The sequence below is a fragment of the Pongo abelii genome, chromosome 15, assembly GCF_028885655.2.
Source record: "Pongo abelii isolate AG06213 chromosome 15, NHGRI_mPonAbe1-v2.0_pri, whole genome shotgun sequence".
In the NCBI taxonomy this organism is placed as follows: Eukaryota; Metazoa; Chordata; class Mammalia; order Primates; family Hominidae; genus Pongo; species Pongo abelii.
Window position 1 is genome coordinate 58,685,433 of NC_072000.2, and position 26,769 is coordinate 58,712,201.

The following is a 26,769-nucleotide window of genomic DNA, read 5'->3' on the forward strand; positions in this document are numbered from 1 at the left end:
CTCACATGCACAGTTCACAATAGTGTCTGTGCCTCTATGAGAATCTAATACCACTGCTGCTTTGACAGGAGGCAGAACTCAGGTGGTAATGCTCGCCCGCCGCTCACCTCGTGCTGTGCAGCCTGGTTCCTAACAGGCTGTGGACCAGTACCGGTCTGTGGCCCAAGGATTGGGGACCCTCTATCTATCTATCTATCTATCTATCTATCTATCTATCTATCTATCTATCTATCTATCCATCTATCTGTGAAATAGTGTGAATATACTGACACGTTATTTATATAGTTAAAAATAAATTCTAAAAATCTACTAATGCAGTAATAAACTTAGCAGTGTCAGCAAGACTTTTAAGTTAAAATGTGTCTTTGGGTCTGATTCCCAGAACCACAAGCCAAGAACTAAAGTTTGGGGATCTGCAGGTCTTGGTCCCTGTATCCTGCTGTGCATCCAGGGCACATCAGTTACATCATTTTGAACCCAGGAACTTGTTTTTCAAGAACATTTGTAGATAAAAGTGAGTCTCATTTCTTAATAGTTCACAAATCACTTTTATAATTAAGAGCAGTGCCTGTAAGACATAGTCTCAAAACTTATCCAGCCGGGCGCTGTGGCTCACACTTGTAATCCCAGCACTTTGGGAGGCTGAGGTGGGTGGATCACTTGAGGACAGGAGTTCGAGACCAGCCTGGCTAACATGGTGAAACACCATCTCTACTAAAAATACAAAAAATTAGCTGGGCATGGTGGCAGGCACCTGTAATCCCAGCTACTCAGGAGGCTAAGGCAGGAGAATCACTCAAACCCAGGAGGCAGAGGTTGCAGTGAGCTGAGATCACGCCATTGCAATCCAGCCTGGACAACAAGAGTGAAACTCCATCTCAAAAAATAATAATAATAAAATAAAAAATTATCCAACAGGCCAGGTGCGATCACTCACATCTGTAATCCCGGCACTTTGGGAGGCCGAGGTGGGCAGATCATCTGTGGTCAGGGGTTTGAGACCAGCCTGGCCAACATGACGAAACCGTCTCTACTAAAAACACAAAAATTAGCTGGGTGTGGTGGCTCACACCTGTAATCCCAGCTACTTGGGAGGCTGAGGCAGGAGAATCACTTGAACCCAGGAGGTGGAGTTTTCAGTGAGCCGAGATTGCACCACTGCACTCCAGCGACAGAGCAAGACTCCGTCTCAAAAAAAAAAAAAGAAAAGAAAAAAGAAAAAATTAGCCAATGAATGAGAAAAATAACATCAGCACTGCAAATTAAACCACCAGGACTTGAAATTTCAGTGATCCTATTTTTGCATACCACAGCCCAGCATTCATTTATTCAATCCAGAAATAGTTATCAAGCAACTGCTATGTGCCAGACACAGGTCTAGGCACTTGCGATACATTGAATAACAAAACAAAGATTCTTACCCTCGTGGAGTTTACATTCTAATAGGAGGATGTGGGGAGACAGACAATGAGAAGCAATACGTAGCGTAAAATAAGTAAATCACAGAGTATGTTAGAGCTGATAAGTCCTGTGGAAAAAATGAAAAGTCAGGCAAGCTATGGTTTCTTGGAGTTTTGCCAAGGGTTGTGATTTTATATAGTGTGGTGTGAGCCTCAGCTAGAAGGTGGCATTTGAACATAGATGTTCAACAATATATTTGATACTAGTTACATTAAATCAGTCCTAAATGGCCTTTTGGAATCCCCAGTTGATGAAATTTATTTCTCCTTTGTTTCATGTGCCACTCAGGATCTCTTGAATTCGTGAAATTTTTATTAAGAAAGCCTCATACACCAATAAACAACGTGTGCACAGACTCCATAGCCTCTCTGCTAACACATTGCTTTTGTATATAAGGAAGGTCTCCAGCATCAAAGTGAGTCAGTTATTGCACAGAGTCCCAACCTTGCCAGCTTTTTGCCAAACGGTCACCATCCTGTACATCCTTCCTTCCTGGAAGTGATAGAAATCTCTATGGCTATTTTTGCTACAAGGAGATTATGGTACAACATATGGAGTCCTTACTCTCCAGGAGCAGAAGAAAAGTCTTGTCTTTGCTTAAGCAAGTCACACAGTAGATGCCACAGGCTTAGGGCAACTGTGTGTCTGCATGATTCATGGGGGACTGCACGGGGGAGCCGCAGCACACGGAGCAGCTGGTCTTAGCAGCATACTAACCTGATGTTTCCCGTAAACGTTGCGCATGGAATTTCCCCATTTGTCATGCTGAGTTGGCTCTGTCAATCCTATACAAATCCCTGCGTGCATTAATATTTTCCCTTGAGCCAGAGCAAAGGAATTCTAGAATATTGGCATTCTGAGGGTGAATAGTGATGGATATTGTAAACTTTTAGCATTATGGATATTGTCATCTTAAACAAAATAAACATGAAAGAAAAAGAGAAGTTATGATAAATTATCAAAGAGGCTGTTTGTTAAATTCCCTGATTTAAAAGCATCTTCCTCTATAAGTCCTCGGTTTAAAAACAAGAATCAACAAGGAACAAGATTTGTCTATAAGTAAAACCGTTTCTGTTGCTATTTTTTGAGCAACAAGAGACATTTCTGTAGGAGATTAAGCCAGTCGTTTATCATGTTGTTTCAGGGAAGAGTATACTCTGAGTTATAATGTAATACCCAAACTAATTTATCTTATCATGGAAACTGTTTGCAGTAATTTCTGGCCTAGCTAGAAATTGAAAAGTTCATTTTATTACCTGAATCCAGTGTATACCGATGTTCTAAGAGAGTGGACATTTGGCAGTTAGTGCTATTTTAAATGGTGTTGTTGAAGAGAGTTTACTGCCTAAATTAAACAGGTTGGTTTTGCTTCTTGGCATTTGTAATTTTTTTGAAATGTGACTAAGTTTAGGTTTATTAACCTTAGGGCACAGAAACTCATTTGTCTCACTAGATGCCTGAGCAAGGTTGGCATGCTAGAGAGAAAGGACATGGTTTAGCAGATCCATGGACCATGCCATTTGGTACTTATTGACCCCAGCAAATTACTTTAATCCCTCCAAGCTTCTATTTCTTCATCTCTATTGTGGGGAAAATAACTTGCATCACAGAGTTATGTCAGAATCCATAAAATATTATATGTAAAGTTCTGAGCACAGTGCCTGTTGCGTGGGGGCACAAAATAACCGGCAGCTGTTATTGTTGCTGCTGCTGCTATTGTTACGATCTCCTCTAGCTTGCAGTCGTGGAGATGTAAGAAACATGGTGGCTGAGCTTGGTGAAGTTTCTCAGCATCTCTGTTTCTTGTATGTGTCTCCCACCCTTGTCTAAAATGCCTTGCCCTCATCTAACCCAGCATTCTTCCTCAACTAAGGCAGCAGGGTTGGTGTGAGGGGGGCAAAGGAGGGAGGAGGAAGGCAACCAGCCTCACAAGTGGGGGCCACTCCTCACAGCCACCAGCAGCTGGGCCACACACAGTATTGGCAGCCCAGGTGGCCTGTTACGGCGGGCAGCACTTCCCTTTACCTTCCTTCGGAATCTCTCAGCACTTTTATGTGGAGCCTTCATTCCATGTTCAACCCTGGGGTTTTAAGGTGTTTCTCCTTTGCTTTGGGATTTCAAACATGGCAGCTCATAGCACTGTACTTCATTTCTCCTGGATGCTAGGGATGCCTGCTGCTTGCCTACCTCGAGCAGATGTTCTGAATGTCAAGTCAGCATTGCTTGAAACACACACACACACACATACACACCACCAGTTACTAGTTCTGCTATGTCTGGCTCATAGACAAGGATATAAAGAAGCAGTCTAACATTCTGCCATTGACAAACTACTCCTTTTTAAAATGCCAAATCCTTGTAATTCTGCTTATTTTCAATAGGCTATGTCTGGCCAAAATGTCTGCTTGAATTGGCTAATTAAAGAAAAATATCTATGTTTGATAAAAAAAAAATAGCCTTGGGATTTTGTTTGCAGTGTACCCTCAAATCACCATCTGCAAGTCTGTTACTCCAAGCAAGTCAGGGAAGAGTAGCTTCTGTTGGCCCTCCCCCAAAAGAAACAAAACCAAACCTACAACCAGACCTTTACTCTTCCCCCAGAAATGATTTTCCCTCTTCCTTCATCTCCCAGCGCCCTCGTGTCTCTCTCTCAACAGTACCTGGAAGTTTCGTGCTATGAGATTTTTATGTTTTACTCTGGGTTTGTAAATCTGTTTCATGACTGTAAAGATCTGTAGCTTATCTCTAAAATCTCTTGTCTGTGTTTGGGATATAAGAGGTCCCTATTGACACAGAATCAATTATTTATTGATTTAGAAGAAGAAAAATGCAGAATCGCAGAGACATTGTCAGGATTTATAGATCTCATTTTGGTTGATGGGACTCACTGCGGGGAAACCTGTGCCCAGTGGAAAGGGCTCCTTTTCCAAATTTATACCATTCTGGTTCGATTCTGGAGAAGCCGGCAGTTTTGTTTGCAGACTTTCTGGTTTTCATTAGCAGTCTGGTGGTAACAGCTAGCTTTAGCTGCTTCTTCCTGTCACTGCTCACGGGAATGGCGCTGAATGCTCAGAGGTGGCACGAGGCTTTGGGGATGGCAACAGCTTCATCAGCATGCCCTCACCCCAGCCCTCAATTGTCACAGCAGCAGGTCCTGCCTCTGAGAATGAGAACATTGCTGATTAGTGTGCCTGGTGTACTGGACAGGCCGTGGGGAGAGAGAATGCTATAGTATATCTCCACTGATTTCCCAACAATTACATTCTCCCTGCTTCCTACTGGCCTTCCCCTTACACACAGGCTGCATTTTGTCTTCCATCATCAAGAGTTTCCTTTTGGTCTTTCACACTAGGAGTCTCACAGGTTTCTTCTCATTGTCTGTAACTTCATTCCACCTCCTGCTCTTGAGCTTCACCTCTCTCCAATTCACCCTTTCAGTCCTGTTCAATAAAAGCTCGGCTGTTCCTCCTTAATGCCTTTATCCTCTCATTCAGCAGTATGTTGAAAACTGTGCACTCAGAGGGAATTCCACTTAATGATGATTTGAACTCTCTAGGCTTTAACTTGTTTTCTCATCTGTAAAATGGGGATAATGGTATTACACACCTCTCAGGGCTATTGTCAGGTTAAACAAGATAATACATATAAAGTGCTCAGATTAATGCCAGATACATAGTTATCACTTAGTAAAGGCATTATCATCAGTTTCTTCTTCATCACCAACATCTCTAGGCATACTCTGGGTCTATAAGCAGGGACCACCTGTACTTTTGGTGTTATGAGTATATGTTTAGACCTACAGATGACAACCTAGTCTTCTTTAAAACTCATTTAATGTGATGCCAATTTCCTGTCCTATCTTAATTCTAGATTCTCAAAGAATAGTCTCCTTGTCTCTTTTTTTCTTTACTGCTTCACTACACTCATGCATTCACTACATTAGATTTTACAAAGCAATATTAAAAATCTTGTTGCATTTAGTCCACATAGTGGCATATGATACATGGAGCATTTTACATATGATAGCATTTCAGACCCAGAGAGTATGTATTTTGCTTAAGACAACCCACCATTAAGAGGCAAACCCAATATTCACACTCAAATCTTCTGACTCCAAGTCCAGTATAGTTTTTTTCTATGTGGAACAATTTTTCTGTGGAGAATCAGTGACCTTTAATTTTCTACATAGGCTTTTATCAAGAAGTCAGTAAGTTTATTGTTGTTGTTGTTGTTTGAGATAGAGTCTCGCTCTGTCACCCAGGCTGGAGTACAGTGGTGCAATCTTGGGTCACTGCAACCTCCTCCTCCCGGGTTCAAGCAATTCTCCTACCTTAGCCTCCTGAGTAGCTGGGATTACAGGTGCACACCACCACGCCCAGCTAATTTTTGTATTTTTAGTAGAGACAGGGTTTCACCATGTTGGCCAGGCTGGTCTTGAACTCCTGACCTCAAGTGATCCACCCGTCTCAGCCTCCCAAGGTGCTGGGATTACAGGCATGAGCCACTACACCCGGCCAGAAGTCAGTAAGTTTTAAGTTCTTGGAAAGTAGATATTAGTTCTAAGTCTCTCACTAAGATGCTTATATCTAGTCATGTACCAGCATGACGGCTTGAACTGATTTACGGATTTCTTTCCTGGCATCTCACTAAGGGCAGGGGACTAAGGTCATGATAATGTGGAGGAGGCTTTCTCTAGGCTGGGAAAGTAGTCCTAGGGGAGCACGGACTACTTTGTTGACTGAAGGGGACTTTGTTCAATGAAGAGTTACAATGTATACTCTGGGAATTGGTGGTGGGTAGAGGAGACACAGAAGTGGAAGCTGGTGTTACAAACCCGACATAAACTGCTGCTCTCAAGTTGGTCTGGCATCAGCTCTCCATAGAATTCTTTTGAACTCATCCTGCCCTGTAACTTGTTGTCCCTGACCCTGCCCTCAAATCTCCAGGCAAATCCTTGCCTTTCAATGTGGTTTGGATAGCAATGGGCACTGAGTCCATCTATCCATTCATGTACTGATTTATGGAGATTCATTCAGTACCAGCTATGTGCCTGGTACTGTGTTCATCACTGAGATAACAGGAATGAAAGATCCCGTTGAGTGGATGATCCAGCTTCCTGGTATCAGGTTGAGGGGACTGGGAGAAGGGATGGAGAGTCAGAGGAAGAGAAAAGCGTTCTCAGTCAAGAGGAAGCGAGTCTGCTGTAACCCAACCTGCAGACCCTGCATGCGTGAACATGGTGTGATCAGCCTGTGAACATTCATAAACACTGAGAGCTGCGTTACACAGTGTCACTGGTTCACCAGAACCTCTGGATGACAGAGAGCTCAGCAGTGAGCCCAATATGTGGGGTAATGGTGCTTGGAAAGCCCTGGACTGTGAGGGAAACAAACTCCCTTTCCTCAAAGGTCTCAAGGCAACTTGCTGATTCAGCTCCGTCTTTGCTTCCTCTAATATTTGGATAGAAAAGCAGATACTCAATAAGAATAAAGAGTTCAATCAACAAGGAAGGAGGGGGAAAGTCTTTAAGACAACAGGCAAGGGCCAGGGAGTTAGAACCTGGCTTCTAGCACGCCATCTGCTGTTTACTCAATTTACTTCTCTTTAAAACATCTAGGTTTGAAAAAGAACTCTGAGGGGGACAGAAAAGCATACACCTTTCCGAATGGTCTTCCCTGATATGGAGCTCACTGAGTAGCCTCATGATGGGCCTAACTCAATACAAACAAACTGCCTGTGAAGCTTCTCCTCCACCCAGTTGTTGGTGACAGCAAATGCATACCTCCCATCTTTGATGCTTAGGTTTCAAAAATCCAAAGCTGTTCTTTTGACTTTGTCACTAAACCAGACATTGGCAAATGTCAGTCCTTTTGTGGAAGTACCAGCCTTGAGCTAGGAGGTCTCCTAGGCCCGGAGATCCTCAGCAGCCCGCTCTCAATAGGTGGTTGTTATCAGTTCCAGTAAACATTTTTAAATATCCCGGAAATGCCTCAACAGTGGACCTAGATATTTCCATTTAAGCCGGTAGGCAGAAGTCGGTATCGGTATGCTCTTTGAAGTTTTGCGGTGTTATAAGACACTCAAGAAATATGTGTGGTAAAGTATTCTAGGTATGTTTAAATTGTCAGTTATTGCTTATTCTGTTTGTGCCTTCAAAGAATGTTTTTGTTAAGGAAGTCACAGGGATTTGACTTACTTCTCCCTGACTGAAGAGAATAGTGGAAGACTGCCTTCAGATTTGAAAAGAAATTAGTCACAGGTTTTTTATGTGTGCTTTCAGCCTGGAGAACAGATGCCTTTCCACCAAAGAAAGAAGAAAAGAGGGGCTCTAATGTAGGGCAGGTGGGGGAGAAGGGCTTCACACTGGGCGGGGAAGACTGTAGGTCCAGGAGGGACTCGGTAGAACAAATGCTCACTGCGGACAGCTGGGAGAAGCAGTCAAAGGTCATTTGGGTGATCTGGAAGTTTCAGGGCAAACCACTGGGAAGGCCTCTCTTGACTACTGGCTGTGATTCAGGGTAAGCTAAAAACAAAGTCTACCTTTTGTTTAGGAAACTTTGCCATTTTCCAGTGTTTTCACACACATTTCTTGAATCTGAGCATCTCAGCCCTTACTGCTAAGGAGAATGGGACAGAGAGGTGTATCTTGTCTAAGGTTACTAACTTGCGGTAAGTGCAAATCTTCTCAAAGGTGGGCACTTCTAATCAAATTTGGGGGTTAAATACCATTCTTCTAGTAGATTTAAAATAGAAATTAGAGAGGTTCTAAATTGCACCTAGTTTATTAATTTAAATGTTGACGGGTAATAGCTAACTTTTATTGGGCACTTGTTATGTACCAGGCACCTGGCTATGTACTTGACAGAAATTAGTTCATTTCACCTTCACAACACTAGTAAGTAGGTAGATGTTTTTAATCACCACAGTGCAGGTGAGAAAAGAAGACATAAAGAGGCTACATGCAATTAGTCACACAGTTAGTAATTAGAGGAGTCAGATTCAGGTAGAAAGTCTCAAGTCCAAGACCCTTCCATCACTGCCTCTGTGCGGAGCCTCTGCATGGCTCTTGGTAAGGGAAGGGTTTGATTCTAACGTTCAGCTTTAATTCTAATGGAGTTATGTTTTTGTAAAACCTGTAGTAAGTTAGTATGATTCAGATCTTAAACACATGAGTGGTGTTGCAGGACATGTGACAGGCAACATGATATGATTTTTTTAAAAAGCATAAATTGAGAAGTCAAAGGACTGAGGGCAAGCCTCGCCTTCATTATCAGTAAATTGGATGGTGTGGGAAAATCTCTTAATCTCTCTGGGCCTCCGTTTCTTCATTTGCAATGTGGCTAACTTCTACCACTACTAGTTGAGAATCTACTGGTATCTGGTGATAGTGTACTCAAACTGTTAAAAAAAAAAGTTATCTGAAATGGCGACCTGAAGTTTTTCAGTGACATTCAGTGTAATGTGTACCAAAAGTTGATGGTGTAATAATATGGATTTATTATTTTTAAGTTAATTTATTTCTAACTGGTGTAGTTTTTAAAATTATACAAAATATGTACAAAAATAAATTTGAATAGGACCCAAGGACTTAAAGTGAAAAAGGTAAAGTTTGGACAGGCACAGTGGCTCATACCTACAATCCCAGGACTTTGGGAGGTTGAGGCAGGAGGACTGCTTGAGCCCAGGAGTTTGAAACCAGCCTGGGCAACATGGTAAGATCCTATCTCTACAAAAAACTACTTTTTTAAAGTAGTCTTACTTCTCTGCCATGCCTATCTCTATCCCACTGTTCAGACATAACTACTGTTAAGGTTTCTTTCAGAAATTGGAGCCATATATAACTATGCAATATCTTTTACATTAATTTATGAAAGACTCTACTCGTTTCTCTAAATTATCTTAATTACAAAAATATGTGACACTGTGGTTCTTGTTTAAAAAATACTTCAAAGCCTGTTTTTAAAAAAGCATAAGACCTTAAATTTATGCATATTGAATTTTATTTCCTTCCACTAAAATATGAATAAGGCACTCTGCTGGAGAATATATTTGAATTGTGAAAATATAACTGTCAACATTATGGAAGCATCAAAGTATTAAAATAAGCTTTCATTTTGTTTTGGATCTTTTAAAACATGACAACAAAAGTCATTTAAGGCGTTGTTGCTTATAAGTCATTTCGTGTGATTATTCCCGTTTTGAGATCCAGAATACTTCTCTGTTTCCCTCTGAGTTTTGACTGTTAAGAAATGTTATCTCTTGAAAAACATCTGAAGAGGGTTGCCTGTATCTTTCCTTGCCATTTTTTATATAGTCAGTGGGAATTTGTTATATAATTCTGTGATTCTTTTGCTTTGCAAAATTATTATTTTTTTTTCAAAAAAGGAAGTGTTAGAGGTTTTCCTAAACTAACTGCAATACTCCATCTTTTATGTGGTTATTTCATCTCTCATTGTAGATCAATAACTCTTCCTATGGAGGCCAAGTAAATTAAACCATATGATTTTGGGCCAGGAGTTTTCTTTGGCCAGTTTTGTGATCAACAAAATGAATAATTAGGGTTCGCTTTCTCCACATGGCCCAGGTTTGTCACAGAGGCCCTACTTACTAGGCGCTGCTGAACATTATGTGATTCCATTAATTTTCATATCAGAGAACTGAGTTATAGTGAGGAAGGCTGAGTCCATATTATGTGTCAGTGCAAATGAAAGCCAGTTGAAGCTTTCTCAATACTACCTAAGAAGAGGCCTAATGGCTTCTCTGTGGAAGCTGCCCCCAAACAGAGGGCATAAATGCAGCCCAGGTGTACTTCCCGTGCTCTGGCACCAGAACGTCTGTAGGGATTGTTCAAACATATTGGTGGGCCCCACCTTCAGAGTTTGTGATGCAGTAGATTGGGAGAACCAAGCATTTGCAAGTTCCCACGTGATACTGCTGCCATTGATCCAGGTCGCACACATTAAGAACCACTGGCCTAGCACAGTTAGAAGCCGTAGCAAGAGAAGAACGGATGGCCAGTTAGGCAGAATTAATGTACTGGCTTTGGCTTTTGAGTCCATATAGCCACCTCTGAATTTCAGCTACTGGAGGTAGGGAGAAAGAGCTCATGCTCCAAATGTGTGGACTGTTTGTGCCTATTTTATCAGTTCACTGGGAGAATGGGCCTTTAAGCACTTAATGCAAAATAATGCCCACATGTGCTTTGAAATAGAACTCTTTTTCTTGTTTTTTTCAGATTTTTTAAAAGACTAGTATGATTAGTTGTATCCTGCCCATTTTAACCACTTTCACATTTCACTTTTAAAATGAAATCATCCTGCTTGCATTTAACTAATGGAAACTTATTCAACCTGCCAAGCAAGGTTCCACTATCCCTGAGACAAATTTTCCAAAGGACTGGAAACTCAATGCAGCTTTTATACAAGAAACAGAATGGAAATGTTTGAATTTATGTTATTTTGATACATATTTTCCAAGGTTTGATATTTAAGTAATATCTATTACATTATATCTGAAGACATTTATTTGACTCTATAAGACAAGTACTTTACATTTGGGATATCTTTTCATCTTACTTTTAACTTCCACAAGTATTATTTAAGTTTATCTTGTTTATAATGATTTTAAATGATTGATACATTATTATCATCATCAACTAATATTAATGAGTGGTCATTATGAACCAACCATTGCTAATTGATTTGCAGGTGTGATCACGTTTAATCATCACTTCTCTATAAGGAGGATAGTTACCATTTTCTCTCTTTTTCCAATACTTAAACTGAAGATGATAAGGGATTAAATAACTTGTCCAAGGTCCCCGGCTAGTAAGTGGCAGAACAGTTCTAGGCCTGGGTAACTCCAAAGCCTAACTGCTTCCCCACTATGTTATCACGCTCATGAAAACACACTTTTTAAAGAGCTTTCTGTGCTTGGCACCATTCAATATTGGTTCTGCCCCCAAAACCATTCAGTCTAAAATAGTCAACATGTTAAGTACATTTACTATGTGCTCATGCATAACAGCTGAGCAGAATTGGAAAAGGTATACATTGAATATTGATATGTAAATATTTACTCTGCATAGAAGTTTTATGAAAGGGAAGTCATGTTTATGTGGGATAGGGAGACGGGTGTGTAATATACCTTTTCCTTAAAATTGGGGTGGATCTCAGGGAGGAATATTTTAGGACCTCCTTAAAATTGAAACATGAGGTCTTAGTAAAAAATCATGTTCAAAGGGCTGATTGGGTATGGAATTTACTCTCATAGATTTTGTTGTGGGAATTGAATAGGTTTGCCAGAGGGGATAGGTTCTGTACTATCCAGTAGAACTTCCTGCGCCCTACAGCTGTGCTGTTGATAAAAGTGTTGGGTTGATAAATGTATAAAATGTTGAGTTGATAAATGTATGGGGGATAAATGCATAAAAGTGGAATGCCCTACAGCTGCACTGTTCAATAGGGTGGCCACCAGCCACATGTGGCCCTTGAGCACTTAAGATGTGCTTAGTGCAGAGGAAGAACTGGATTTTTAATTAATTGCAGTAGCCACATGTAGACAGTGGAAGACAATAGGGGGATTAAGTCAGAGGGGGATGGAGGCTGACTCCCTGGCACCTGTACATGGATATAGACAGAATCTTTTGTGAGACTTCTGGAAGGATACTTGTTATAGCAATAGGAGGAAACTAAGGGCAGCTGGAAGAGGTGCGGGGTTTCAGTGAGGAGATGACCAGGACCGGCACAGGACTCTGAATAGAGGAAGGAGGAGGAAAGGACAGATTGAGACTTCTGTGCTGGAGAACACGGGAGGATTTGGCAGCCAACTTATTGTGGGTTGAAGTACAGTGAAGGTTGGCAGCTACTTCAAGGCTTCCAGCCTAGTGATGGGGGAACAGCTCCTTTTTGCATTGTCTAATTTGTGCTGGCATAGGAACATCTAGCTTGAGACGCCTTGTAGACAATGTGTATCCTGAGGCTGTATCAGAGAAGCAGGTTGGTAGATGGATCAATTTAATGTTTGCAGAGAGGTAGTATTTAATTCATGTGCACAGATGATATTCAGAGTTGTGTGTTTGAAAAATAGTAGAGTCAGTGTGACTGGAATGGATTGAACAAGGCAGAGTGTGGCAGGAAATGAAGTTGGAGAGGTAACCTTGTAGGCTCTGGGGCTACCAGGAGCTGTGTGGGTCATGTAAAACTTTGGGTTATGTTCTAGATGTGATAGGAAGTCTTTGGAAGAATTGAGAAGGAGAATGAAAGAGCTTCATTGACCTTTGAAAATGACCACTCTGAATGTGGCACAGAGAGTAACGAAAGAGTAAGAGAGGAGGTAGGAGTTCATTTAGGTTGTTTCACTACACCAGGTGGGAGAGGCGGTGGCTCAGACAGGATAGCAGTGGCAGCTGTGGAGACAAGTGGTTGGATTCTGGATAAATTGTGAAGGTAGAGTCACCTGGATTTGTTGTTGAATGAGAGGTGTGGTGTGAGAGAAAGAGGGGAGTTGAGGATGATTCCAAAGTTTTGTCCTGAGCAATTGAGTGGTATCATTGATTGAGATGGGAACACTGAATGAGTACCAGGTTTCCAAACAAGATAAAGTTTTGGACATAAGCTAGACATGCCCGTTAGATGTCCTAGTGAGGCTGTCGAGTAGGATTTGAACATGTGATCCTGGAGTTGTCTCATGATTTGGTGAGTTGTGACTTATTAAGATTTTTAAAGGAAGGAAGGAGCCAGAAGAGGAAGAGAAGCTAAATGACAAAAGTATTCAAGAGTGAGACAGAGGTTTTAGGGAGTGGCAAGTTGCAGGATCCTGTTGTGAAATGGAGTAGTTGACCCAGGAGAGAAACACGCCATTCTGCTTATACTGTCATTGAAGCTGCAAAGCTGTCTTTCGAAGGGATGTGCATAGTGTGGGGCGGTGATCACTGGAAAGAATCCCACACTTAGAGGCTTTGGGAAGAAGAAGGAGAGAAGGAGTGGGCCACAGAGTATTTGAGGTTTAGTACCTGACGACATAGCAACTGGGTAGAAGTCAAGCTATAGGATGACTTTGTCGTGTTCCAAGTCAATTGGTGCCTGCTCCTTGTGTGTGAATGTATTTTGGGGCCGTTTAATAAAAATTGCATTCCTTGGGGTTGAATAACACAGTGGGAAGTGTTGACTGAAATTGTTTTTTCAAGCAGGCATAAGTGTCAGAATTTAAGAGAATTGTATGCTGTAAAAAGATCATTTTAGAAGGAGGAACTTTTTCTACTTTTTCTCATTTGCCTGTAAGTATTTGTCACACGTAATCACTTGCCTGCTTTTATAAATGTGGGATTTCTATTTACATGTCATAGTTCATATTTTTCCCATTAAAATGGCACATCTTGGTTTATTTGGCATTTGTTCTTAGTCTACTTAGACTTTTAGGCATTGGAATGTTTACTTTTAAAAAAACAAGCAGATTTTCTGTTACTGTTACTGACTTATGATATACCACTAGGGCAAGATAAGGGCTTTTGAAGAACCCTAAGGGAATACATATTCCAGAGCGTATTCTCTTGAATTCCACTTGCCTCCTCTAATTCACTGATCCTTACCTGCCAAAGTCAACAGAAAGGAAGTGAATGAAAAGAAATTAAATCAGTCAGACTCACAACTTGTTAGCAATTCTGATAAAAGACTTGAGATAGAGGATTTACATATTGTTGATAAACTTTTACATCATTTATTGACTCATAGTCCCCTCTGTTTCTGAACCTGCATGAGTAACCAATAGTTGCTTAGATAGATAAAATTAGAATTCTTTCCATGGGATTCCTTTCTGTTTATAGGATAGGGTCCCCATGTTTATTGGCTAGTGATTTTTCCTTTCTTGCATTTGTTGGAATGGCCCATTATTGAAGATCAACAGGCATTAATCAGTAGTGGCTCAGTCTTGCCTCCTTGTCGTCTTGTTATAGTAGCTCCTGCAACTGGACTGTGGTCATGCCTCGTGGGTTAGCAGTAGGGAACAGGACTTCCTTCAGACACTCGTGCTTAAGCAGCTGTTTCTCTTTCTCCAAAAAACACTGGTTTCCCCAGCCCCCAACTGGTTCTTCCCTGCTGAGAAGCCAAAATATGCCAAAGTCACTGCTAGACCAGTTCCATCCCGTGACAGTGCAAATGACTCCAGTGCCTTTCCCTCCCACCCAGATTTTCCCAACATAAGCTTTTCTCCTCTTTGTCAAGAGCTTATTCTGTCATCTTGTTTCCCTTTCCCTATAAATAATCTATTTTTCCCCACCAGGCTCACGGAACAGAGGCGTGCCCCACGTTGTATGCTTGCACTGAGCATTCTTTCAGTGTTCTTTACTTGCTTGACCTTCCAGTTATTTTCTTTCATCCCTACCGAGGTCTCCAAACTGAGGTCGTGAAAGGTCAGAGTTTTAAAAATATATATCAACTGAATGCTTTTCTTCAGAAAACTGAGCACCTCGCTTTCTGGATATTTGCAGAGGTTCCCCAGTCTGCAGTGACCCTTGCCACACATTTCTTCACTATTTTCACTTCATGGTTTAGATGCCCTGGTGATAGTGAGGAACTGTAAATAAGCATGGTCTGAAAGTGTTAGGAGGAGCTCAGATGGTCCTGAACTCTTTGGTCTTTCTCTTGGTTTAGAATTCCTCAAGACCTATTGTAGCGACTTCTTTTACTTGACTCAGAATTCCAGGGCTTTGGTGCTCCTTAAGTCTCAGAAGGAACCCATGGTTATGGTGTCTGTCAACTGCTGTTTATTGAAATACCTTTTATTGTAATGCACCAAGTAAAGAGGAGGTGATGTGGGCACTAAATGATATTACACAAACACACTTAATTGCACTTAGGGAGTTCAGCATATTAGTGATTTCATACAGTGAGTAAGTCTCCTACTTCTCTTTTGTTTGACAAGTTCTGTTGTCATTTAACAGATTTGCTTCATGGGAGGTAAGCTTATACTTTCTAAGGATGAATGAATGCTTTGCAACTAATGGGTCATATGTTGGAATTTAAACATATTAAAGAGTTAATTCATTTCAAGAACTTACTAGTAAATATGCACCACCCACCAGAGATTTTTAGAATAACCTCTTTTGAATGATTAATATTTATATGGAATCATGTGCATATTTTATTTGAGATTTTCGGGGTATAAATGTCGATGCAATTTCCTTTAATAAAGGAATGATATATATGAGCCAAAGTAGTGATGTATTCATCATAGATAATGTCTCACTGATTTCCATTTGCCCCCGAAAGCATCCCAAATTTGGAAGGGCCATTGATGTTTCATCATAGACAGACTCCTTGGCCATGACTCTTATATAGACATCTGAGGAAATGCTGTGGCAACTTTCTTGTATCTACTTTGGTCATTGTAAACCATGCAGGACTGCATCATTTAGGTTTAATTTATCTTGCTCCTCTTTGCCCCTCTTTTCCAAGGGAGGGTTTAGAAGATGAATTACACTCAAGAGTTAGTGTTTCTCCGGAAGATCAGACCACAAGTTGTAGAAAGCACACCAGAACTTTGCACTTCCACCCTTTAATTCCTAGCCTGTGCTTAAGCCTTTTAGGATCTATCTATATCCACCTCACATAACTGTCTAGAATTCTCCCAAAATCTTTTGTTTCAGTAGCCTGGGAATCATGGCAGTTATATCTGCATTTATGTGTTTCCTGGCCATATAGTAAAAATGGTAAAAGAGATTTATATGGTCAAATCCCTAGCCTTTCCATTCCTTTGCTTTATAAATGAATAACAGTGATCTAAAAGTGAAAGAATGTAGCTAACCAGTGTCATTTGGGATCTTCTGAAGTAGTACGGAAACTCCACATTCTTCAGACCAACTTGCGGCATGCCAGCACATTCCTCTCCAATGAGGTGGAGGAATACTGGTGGCTGGCCTGGGACTTGTAGGACTGGGGCGGGGAGCTGCTGTTTAAAAATACATTTAATTATATTCCTTCTCTGCAGTAACATTGATACCATTTTTAGCCCATTACAAATACTGTGATTTTCATTTAAATCATGTCCATTATCTTATTGACCTAGTTTTTATTTTGTAATCAAAATGTTCTATTTCTGGATAGCCTCACCCAGAATCTTTTTTTTTTTTTAAGGTTACGGACCCTTTGTGCAGTTTTTTCCTTTCGTATCTGCGTACAGATGGGCTGCATCTGTGTTCACACAGCAGAAAATGGTACTATATAGTTCTCTTTAAGAGTGTGGGTTTTCTCTACTTAATCTCGGACTCTTCATGGAGACACAGCTGGCAAGATGCCATGAGACCTTGCATTTGGTAACTGTTTTGATGAATGGATATTGGGAGAGTTAAGTAATCCTATTTCTATTCGAAATGAGAATCCTGATTCTCTTTTCTTCTTCCATTTTTGCTCTTTCTCTGTTCATCTGCTAGTTCCCTCTGTGAGCCTTCTCTTTACTTCCCGCCTCTCCAGCCGTCCGCTGTGAACCTCACGTAGCCCTGTCTTCATTCCTGCCCTCTCACGTGCTCCCTGCTGCTTGTAAGATCCCACTTATTTTTGGCCTTTGCTTTTTCTACATTTCTTTCTCTCCTGTTTCCTTCTTTCCCTCTTACCTTCTCTTCCTTGCTCTCAGCCGTGTAGGCCCAGTTCTTCATTTCTGCACTCTGGTTGGAAGCTCACCCTGCAAAGAACCCCCCGGAGGTGTTTCCAGGGCTCAGCTGTTTTTCACTCGTGTCTAGGCAGGGCCTTGAGGCTCCTGAGGAACTTTTAACTTTGCCCTCAAGACTTCCTCTTAATGTTGTTATTATTATTATTATTTGAGGCAGAGTCTCGCCCTGTCACCCAGGGTGGAGTGCAGTGGCGTGATGATCTCTGCTCACTGCAACCTCCATCTCCCGGGTTCAAGCAATTCTTCTGCCTCAGCATCCCGAGTAGCTGGGATTACAGGTGTACGCCCTGACGCCCAGATAATTTTTGTATTTTTAGTAGAGACAGGATTTCACAATGTTGGCCAGGCTGGTCTTGAACTGCTGACCTCAAGTGATCCACCCACCTTGACCTCCCAAAGTGCTGGGACTACACACGTGAGCCACCGCTCCTGGCCTCTCAATATTATTTTTCAGTCCTTCTTGACACATGAAAGTAGGCTGTGCTTCTCTTGAGGCAACAATTGGATCAGAATTTTAGGATTTTTGCATGACCAGCCATCTTATTTTGTAGGCGAGGAAGGAGAAGACCTGAGAATGATTTCCCCTAAGATTCTAAGGCAGTGGAGTGGCAGGACCAAGTCAGCCACCCCATCTTCCCCTTCCCACTGTGCAGTTCTCCTCTTACTGCCCTCTGTCTTAGCCGGGGAGTCTTACAGATGTTGCATCTGGTGCTTCCTAGTGTTCATTTCTTCCAACCACCCTTTGCCCTTGCAAATACCGTTCAGTATGAAAGTATTTTAGAGTAACTGAGTCTTCAGTGTGTCACTTTATTGCCAAAAGAAGACACAAACGATGGACTGCAATGGTAAGAGTCTCTGGCTGGGTTCTCAGGGATTTTCTCGGGAATTATGTTTTGCTCCAAGTCATTTCAGTTGACGTATTCATTCCTCAGAACTGGTAGATGACTATGACATATAATACCCAAGCTTGAGTTCCTTCCTGTCTAACTGGAGTCTCCCTTTTAATCAGGAAACCACATTTAAAGCTGTGTCCTGAATTCTGCCCAGCGTGTCAGCTTGGCCAGGAAGGACAGGGAATTCCTACTGGTAGTAGCCACTGGGGACTGAGGGAGTCACTGGAGGTCAGATGGGAGCTTAGCAAGGAAGACAGCAGCAGCACAGGGTACATTCAGGCTGCTAGGATCGTCTTTTTGTTTGCGAAATTCCATCCCTGGTTGAGGTCAGGAAAAACCTAGGATAGCAACCCCCTGGGCTAGTGACCCCACACTAGGATTTTGTAATCTAACCATTCAAAAAAATTTTGTTTTTAATTGAGGAGGTTTAACATAGTGTTTAGCTTTGATCTTGAGAAGTAAGGATATTAAAAACAGCAATGTTGAGATTGTCATGTAATGTTACAGTCCTTTCATGAAAGAACAGGCACTTCAGAATCAGAAGTAGGAAGAATAAAATCTCAGAATGAAGGCTAGTCCTCTATTCTGTACACATGTAGCTTCAGGAAAAACTTGTACTGTGTTATCCAGATTTTTCCTATTTAGCCACAGGTCAGCAAAAATTCTATCACAGAAGCAGTGTTGGTCTGTGATACTTGGGAACCACCAGCCTTCACTCCATGGTTGGTGCATCCCTGCCCCTGTTTCCAGGAGCAGCGTGCATGAGGAAGATGGCATAATGACAGCACTTCAGTGCCTGGCTCATATGTCATCAGTGCTCAGGAAATTGAGTTGATTTTTATTCTCTTAGATAGTCCATATAGCAGAGACATAAACTAGGCTGGATGACCATTTCAGGTTGGATTTCAAGGGACACCACTCTTCCTTGGCTTTTTTCTTCGGAGATTAGGATCTTAGCCTCAGCTTTGCAGATCTGAAGCTGGATTTTTATCATGTATTTTATGGATGACCTGGAAATACTTACAAGTCCAAGCTCACAGGAGGCTACCCCATAAACAAAAATATCAGCTCATTATTTTGCGGATGAAAGATAGGCTTTTTCAGAGACCACATTGATGGATCAGTCTGCCTCCCAATCATATGTCCTTCCCACAGCTGAGGGTAGAGAGTGGATGCTAGGGTGGTGATTATGGTGCAAACTTTCCTTGAGGAACACAGAATCAGTGCAATGGCAATTGGTTGACTGAGTTTATTCCAGTCAAGTTAAGGAAGAGCCCATTCTACTTCATTGACATTGTTTTCTCTTCGTTGAGAGACATTAAAACATAGTGGTTAAGACTATAGATCCAGGAGTCAGAATCCTTGCGTACAAATTCAAGCCTTGCTTCTTACTGGTTTTGTGGTATTGGGCAACTTATTTCGCCACTCTGTGCCTCCATTTTATCATCTGTAAATGGGGGTAATAATATTTGCCTCATAGGTTTGTTTTGGTGAGGAAAGGAGTTAATACATGAAAAGTGATTAAAAGGTGTTTGGCATATAATAAATGGCAATAAATATTAAATATTAACATGTAATGTTAAATAATACTTAATATTATTACTCATATTACCAAGGAAGCTAGTTTTGTGGTGGACGTGGAAAAACGAACACAAATCAGACAGGCAAAATTGGTTAGAGTCTTACCCTTTCACTTTCCTTATTGTAGAATTCACTCTCCACTAACCTATGGTTTCCACTTGTTATTCTTCATTTTTTTCAGTGGATTTTCCAACTGTGTCACTCTGTCTAGATTGTTCTTTAATGATTACATTTACAGTTGACTATTGCTTGTTGACATATGGAGAGATGCTTTGACCTGAAACCATCAAAGGCTTCTCTCTCCATGTCACATCTTTGGAGAGGCTTCTGGTCATGGTATGTGGACCCACGTCAGCTTCTCTTTCTAGGTCACCACCTTTTTTGGCCTTTACCCCTTGAGTTTGAACTTTGACTTATTTAGTAGTGGCAAGAGAAGCCCCATGGCTCTTGATATACCAAGTACCAACCTGTCTGCCAGATACTGAGAGATGCCAAGATACTTACACGGGTGTTCTTTAAAATAATACGCTGCACAAATAATAGTAAAGCTGATTCTGAAACTAGTTTTTTTGTTTGTTTGATTGTTTGTTTTTTGAGATGGAGTCTTGCTGTGTCGCCCAGGCTGGAGTGCAGTGGCGCGATCTCGGCTCACTGCAAGTTCCGTCTCCTGGGTTCACACCATTCTCCTGCTTCAGCCTCCCAAGTAGCTGGGACTACAGGCACCCACCACCACGCCCGGCTAATTTTTTGTATTTTTAGTGGAGACAGGATGGTCTCGAGCTGCTGACCTCGTGATCCACCTGCCTTGGCCTCCCAAAGTGTTGGGATTACAGGTGTGAGCCACGAAACTAGCTTTTTATGTGATTTCTCACATTTTGCCAAACCAATAGGGCAAAGGAACCACTGACATGATTTTTTTTTTTAATTTCTCCCCTCCCACCCCGCCGGAGAAACTTAACAACTATTTTACAGTGGAAGCCAATAGCAAATTGACTGGTATTCAGGATGCCTTTTGTAGAAGGCATGCATTCCATTTTATCTGTAGATATGTCTAACACCTATAATATGATCATTTTTCAATTTCCTCACTAAACTTACAGTGATAAATTACAGTTAATATTGGCCATTAAAATACCCTACTGTAAAATATTCCAGGTACCTTGGCCACTGAAGCAAATTAATCCACCTACCACCTATCTGTGGCATAATGAGAAATTTAAAATGATAATCAGATGAAACTTTCCTTCTGTAAGTAACACTGTCAATTCCTACGTTGAAGAATTTTGTCTTAAAGCTCTATTGCCTTCCCATCTCTTCAAGGACAGGTGTTTATTCCTTGACTCCTATATCACTTTCCAGGTCAGCTAGAATTAACGATGTAATTGGGCTGTTTACTTATTTTTTTTGTTCATCGCCAGATGAGAAGTCAGAGGGTTCTCCCGCCAGATGCTAAGTTTCTGAGAAGAGAAGAGGTAGTAGGCTAGAAGCACTGACTATTTCCAGCTTTGCAGTCAAGGTTTTCTACTAAAGAGTATTGCAGCCTGTTGTCAAGACTGTGTTGGGTTTTCTGCTTAAGGCATGGACATCTCTGTGGTCTTCTGCAGTGATGTGGTCCATGTAAAATGACCAGCCGTCTCCTTTCTAGGGGTCAGCTGTGCTGTGTAAGTGGAAATTAAGATTTTCATATAGGGACTGTCCACATCAGCCAATGAAGAGCCAGTCACCCTTCCACTAATCCTGTGGAGGTGAGACTGTCCTCTTTGGGTTCTACTTTGCATTTGTTGGGCCTGGATAGTCTAAAGACTACTTGTTTGTGAGATCCCATCCATCCCAGAATCTGAGGCTATGTAGGTGTGAAAATACCTTTAACAGCCACAGAGCAGCTCAACTTTAGGTTCTAGGAACTTGTAGTCAAGAATGTTCATGAATTGAACTCCATGAAGTAGATGTTAGAGAAGTTTTAAAAGAGAATGTGGCCGGCCGTGGTGGCTGACACCTGTAATTCCAGCACTTTGAGAAGTCAAGGCAGGCGGATCACTTGAGATCAGGAGTTTGAGACCAGCCTGGCCAACATGGTGAAACCCCGTCTCCACAAAAAAATATAAAAATTAGCGGGGTGTGGTGTCAGGTGCCCATAATCCCAGCTACTCGGGAGGCTGAGACATGAGAATTGCTTGAACCCAGGAGGTGGAGGTTGCATTGAGCCAAGATCGTGCCACTACACTCCAGCCTGGGTGACAGAGCACAACTGTGTCTCAAAAAATAAAAAGAGCATGTAACTATTTGGCTTTCCAAATAATTGTGTTAGGCCAAGGTATCAGACCACCCAGACCTCCTCACACTGGCTCAGTGACCCCCTTGTGAGACAGGTGCTGTGCTAATTATCCTGCAGGGCCTCAGCCAGCCTCAAAATTTTGACCTTCTTTTCTGAACAAATGACCACTGAGTCCCACCTCTAGCTAGGCCCCCATCCTAAGCATGGGACCCATATGTCCAAAAGCTTGTCTGACATCCTGCTCCAAGTAGCCATCTGGCCTCATCACAGTCAACCTGTGCAACAGGAGCCTCGTCTTTACCCAGCCACTGTCATTGACTTCTCTCTGCCACTTGGGATATTCCCACAGTCACTCTGGCTGAACACCTTGGAACTTCGAGTACCGTGTCCACTGAGTCTCCAAATGAGGGTCATTCCATCTCCCCAGTGTTCCTCCAAGCCTCTCTACTCATTTCCCATCCTAACGACCTTACTCTTCACGCTCTTGCATAGCCTCGTATTACTATTGTCACTCATTAGAAGTCAGGCTGAGGATTCGAGCATGCCCGTGGCTGGGCACCTTCTCCATGCTTTGAGGCGGGCAGAGGAATCAGGGCCAGGCTTGTGCTTAGGCAGGATAACCTGGCCAAGTCACCTGGCCTCTCTGAGACTCAGTTTGCACACCTGTAAATCAAGAATGCCTGGCTCACAGGGCACTTGAGGGCTTGATGTCATAAGGAAGAAATCAGGCAAGAAAGGAAATAGTCCATATAGTTCCTGCAATCCAGTACTATACCTGTTTCTGACTGTTGGTAATATTAAAAGGATATGTGTTTTCTTAGTCCCTTACAGAGGTTTCCCCAGCCTTTTTTTGTGCCCAGACACAGGCTAATATTTCTTCAAGACACTAGGGTTACCCAGCTATCCTGGGTCTTGCTCGGCTGCTTGAGGACTGATGAGATCAAAATCTCCATGGGTGTGCAAGGCATTTGAAGTATGCCATAGTTGGGGACTCAGTCTCACAGTTCCTGAGAGATATGCCATCTTCCCTTGGTGGTATCCATTCATTCTTATCAGAGCTCTGTCTCTGTGTGTGTGTGTGTGTGTGTGTGTGTGCACACGCACACACATGTCCGTCTCTCTCTTTGGTTTGTTTGGCCTCACAGTGTGGGTTTTTCGTCTTTTTTGATTTCTGAGGGATTTTGATTATTTGTTGCCCTTACATAACCTTCTTTTACCTGGACCATGAATAATCAGTCATCAAATGACTCCTCATCCTGTGTCTCATTCTTCAGCAAATATTTACTGTGGTTATTCTACTTGGTGCTTTGGGGGAACAAAGGTAGATGAATATGCCTCCTTGCCAACTTCGGGTGCTGATAGTCATGAGGTATAATGTGAAACCTAAAAATGAGGGGGAAAAGCCAAGGAGCCCAGCTGTTGGAGTGTGGGGTGACCCTGAACCCTGGAAATTTAGTTTGGAAACTACTTGTGCTGCAACACTACCTGGCGAACCTCAGAACCCTGTACAATAGCACACCCAGAGACAGAGTTTTGGTGGCCTGTGGCCTGATGTCCTCACTGTGAGTCATGGGGGCTTGGTGCTCGGTGGTGAGGGAGAAGTCAAACAGGCCTTTTGATTAGCCGAGCATGGTGGTGCATGCCTGTAATCCCAGCTACTCAGGAGGCTGAGGCAGGAGAATCGCTTGAACCCGGGAGGCGGAGGTTGCAGTGAGCTGAGATCGCACCACTGCACTCCAGCTTGGCAACAGAACGAGACTCTGTCTCAAAAAAAAAGCAAAAAAACAGAAAAAGGGTCTTTTGTTTGTCAATCATCATTCTCTTGTTCCAGGGGTTTGGTGTATCTAAGCTCCCAGACATCAATGATACCTAAAGTCTTCTTTCTATGGTGCTGTGTTGTTCACAACTTGCCTTATTTCCTTTCATCATCATAGGAACATGGGAAGTAGGCATTATTTTTATTTTCTCCATATTTTAATTGAGGAAACCAAGCGTCCTCTGAGAAGCTAGGTAGGATAGCTTGTCCCAGAGAGTAATGGGCCAGGGACATAAGCCAGCCCAGGCAGTTGCCACTCAACCATCCGCTTCTCTGGGGGTCCATTTGCCCCAGCATAAAGTTTTGTCACAAAGTCACTTCAGTGTGCAAAGAGAAAGTTTCCCCTAATACTGATGGGACACTTATCCCCTTGTGGGGAGCAGGAGTCCAAGGAGCTTTGAGTTTCCAGAACAGGAGGATGACAGGTCAGGAAAGACTGGAGACAGACTTTCTTGATGCTACCAGTGGTGAAGAATACAGTCATCACAACTCATTTTCCAGCTTGGGTGACTTTGACATTTGCTGTGCTCTGGATGGAAGGACTGGAGAAGACATCAACTTGAAAGTTTAAAAAAAAAGGAGAGACTGTTTAGAACCTGATTATGTGTTTTAACAGCAGCCCCCTTGAACCACATTTACACAGCTATTTTACAAAGTGAGATCCATGCATAATTTTACACCACCAACTTTGGATGGCTTCCATTAGACTTGGTATCCAAGCATATCCCTCCAGTCCTGTCAGCCACAGAATTGTTTGCCTGTTAACATCTGAATTTCTGTGTGTAATCATTGCATTGAGAGCTCAGGGAAGCCAGTTAATCATACACTATTCAGGCATCTTTTTAGTTCTCTGGAGGGTTTTTCCACCTATGGACTTGATCCGTGAAGTCCTGTTTCACGAATGGTGTGAACATAATAGAGTGAAAGGCACTGCGGACTTTGAGTCAGAACACTGAAGTTCTTGACCTCGGGCAAATCACTTGTTTTATCCAAGCCTCAATTTCCTTATCTGTCAAGCAAGATCATAATGTAGCTTTAAGAATTTTGGAAGTGCTTTATAAATAGAAAAGTGTGATTCAAATCTCATCTTTTGGTCCACATGCATTTTTATATCTAGGACAATGATATAACTTTACTTACCTTGACCTATTAGATTAAAATAATACAGAACAAAAATTCTTTTTCATACCTATATTTTAGATACATAATGTGGATTCTATAGATTTCTTTGATGCCTTTTTATTCCCAAAGAGTTCAAAGCTGTGCCGCTGGTGTGCCTGCTGTATTTATAAGTCTGTGATTGGTTAGTCAGGTAGTTAGAATAGAGGGCTAATTAGCAGATTAAAGCAAGCCCCTAAAGTAGACCCTTAAGGAATCTGCTATTCCAGGGTCTATTCTGTGAAGATAGTTCCCGTCCTAGTTAATGCCAGCATTTGGATCTGTGGTCTATGCATTAACCTCAATCCTTATTGAACCTTCTAGTGTGGGTCATGGATTCCATCTTTGTGCATGCAAGTTGGCTTTGTGACTATTCCACAGTCACAGATCACACCTAGAGATTCAGCCAACTATTCCCAGATATCTGATGTTGGTTGCAAAAAGGTTGGTGGGAGGGTGTGGATGACTTGCCCCAAACCCGTCTCCACTACTGGAGAAACACCTCTACATGGCCTGAAGCATCTCTGTTCTGAGGACAGCCCTTTACATTAACAATTGTTTACCAGGTGCTGAATGCTTATCCTCTGAGAGAGCAGAACTCACAGGTGTGCAGGCTAGGTAACAGGAATATATGCTTGAAAGCAGTGCTTTATCCACTATCTGGAAAAAAAAAATATGTTGAGCAGGTATTGAGATTGGCAGCTGCCATTCACACAAAGAAGAGCCAAGAGCAAGGGGCTGGGAGCCAGAGAAGGTGATCAGATTTGGCAGGTAGAAGTGACTCTCGGACACAGGGACACTCAGGGCTTTTTTACTGCAGCTACATGTGGGAGCTCTCACCTGAAGTTCTTCAAACATGTCTCTCTCTGGAAGGGGTTTTGATCACTGAGTTACAGATGGAAAACTCCAGCATAGTTAAGGTAGATGACCTAGTCAGCCCAGAGATCAATGGCAGATTGAAATAACACCTGTAGATATTTTGCTCCATTTAGATGAGACTTGAAGGGATAGAGGTCCACAGGGTGCTGAGATTGAGGCTGTGCCTTTCTCTTGTTTCACGTGAAAGAGTGTATGATTATTGTACTTATTGGCAGAGACTCCTACTGGATGGGGCGCTTATTGTTGTTTTTATTTTCTTCTTTTTTTTATTTCCTGAGACGGAGTGTTGCTTTGTTGCCCAGGCTGGAGTGCAGTGGCACGATCTCAGCTCACTGCAACCTCCACCTCCCAGGTTCAAGCAATTCTCATGCCTCAGCCTCCCAAGTAACTGGGACTACAGGTGCATACCCCACACCTGGGTAACTTTTGTATTTTTTTTTAGTAGAGACAGGGTTTCACCATGTTGACCAAGCTATTCTTGAACTCCTGACCTCAAGTGATCTACTTGCCTCGGCCTCCCAAAGTGCTGGGATTACTGTGTGAGCCACTGCACCCAGCCTGGGTGGGACACTTATTGATGTCTTACATCCCTCACAAGGGAGGGTCCTTGTGGCCACCTTTGGCTCCCTCAACACAGGGTGTGGGGCTGCTGTGGCCCTGCGATGCCTACACGGTCTGCACACCCCACATTGACCCCCAGAGAGGTCTTGGACACCAAAGGGGATGCCCTGGGAAGTTCTACCAGGGTTTCCTGTGCTGCTGGGCCGCTCCCTGCACTGGGCAGTAAACCAAAGGTCACAGACTCTGCAGACGCACAGCCTTTGTTGCACAGTGGAAGTCCCAGACCACAGGAGTCCAAGTTAATTAATCACACTGGGGAAACTACTCCATTGAAGTTGGACATAGCAGGATGAGAGAGAAGTGACTGAAACTGATTAAGAATGGGCTTAACTGAAGAGCTAAGCTGCCTCAAATCCTTCATGGAAGTTGACAGGATGTAAATAATAAATTATAAATAAACAAAATGTAAGAGCTAAATAAAG

General features: G+C 42.3%; 2 protein-coding genes across 12 annotated transcripts in view; one reads left to right on the forward strand and one right to left on the reverse strand.

The window, feature by feature from the left end:
- The window catches only part of SAMD4A (sterile alpha motif domain containing 4A), a 224,936-nt gene that overhangs the window by 68,198 nt on the left and 129,969 nt on the right, over nt 1-26,769 (forward strand). The window lies entirely within an intron of this gene.
- Nucleotides 4,251-26,769, reverse strand: part of LOC134760146 (uncharacterized) — a 47,156-nt gene continuing 24,637 nt past the window's right edge. For 2 of the 8 annotated variants that reach the window (XR_010137051.1, XR_010137044.1), the window contains 2 exons: nt 25,411-25,507; nt 23,815-24,247 (listed from right to left, as the gene is read on the reverse strand). The gene's annotated coding sequence lies outside the window, so the exon portion shown is untranslated. Of the gene's footprint in view, nt 5,038-23,811; nt 24,248-25,410; nt 25,508-26,769 lie in introns of those variants that run through there. The other 6 variants (XR_010137046.1, XR_010137050.1, XR_010137045.1 and 3 more) reach the window with 5 other exon arrangements.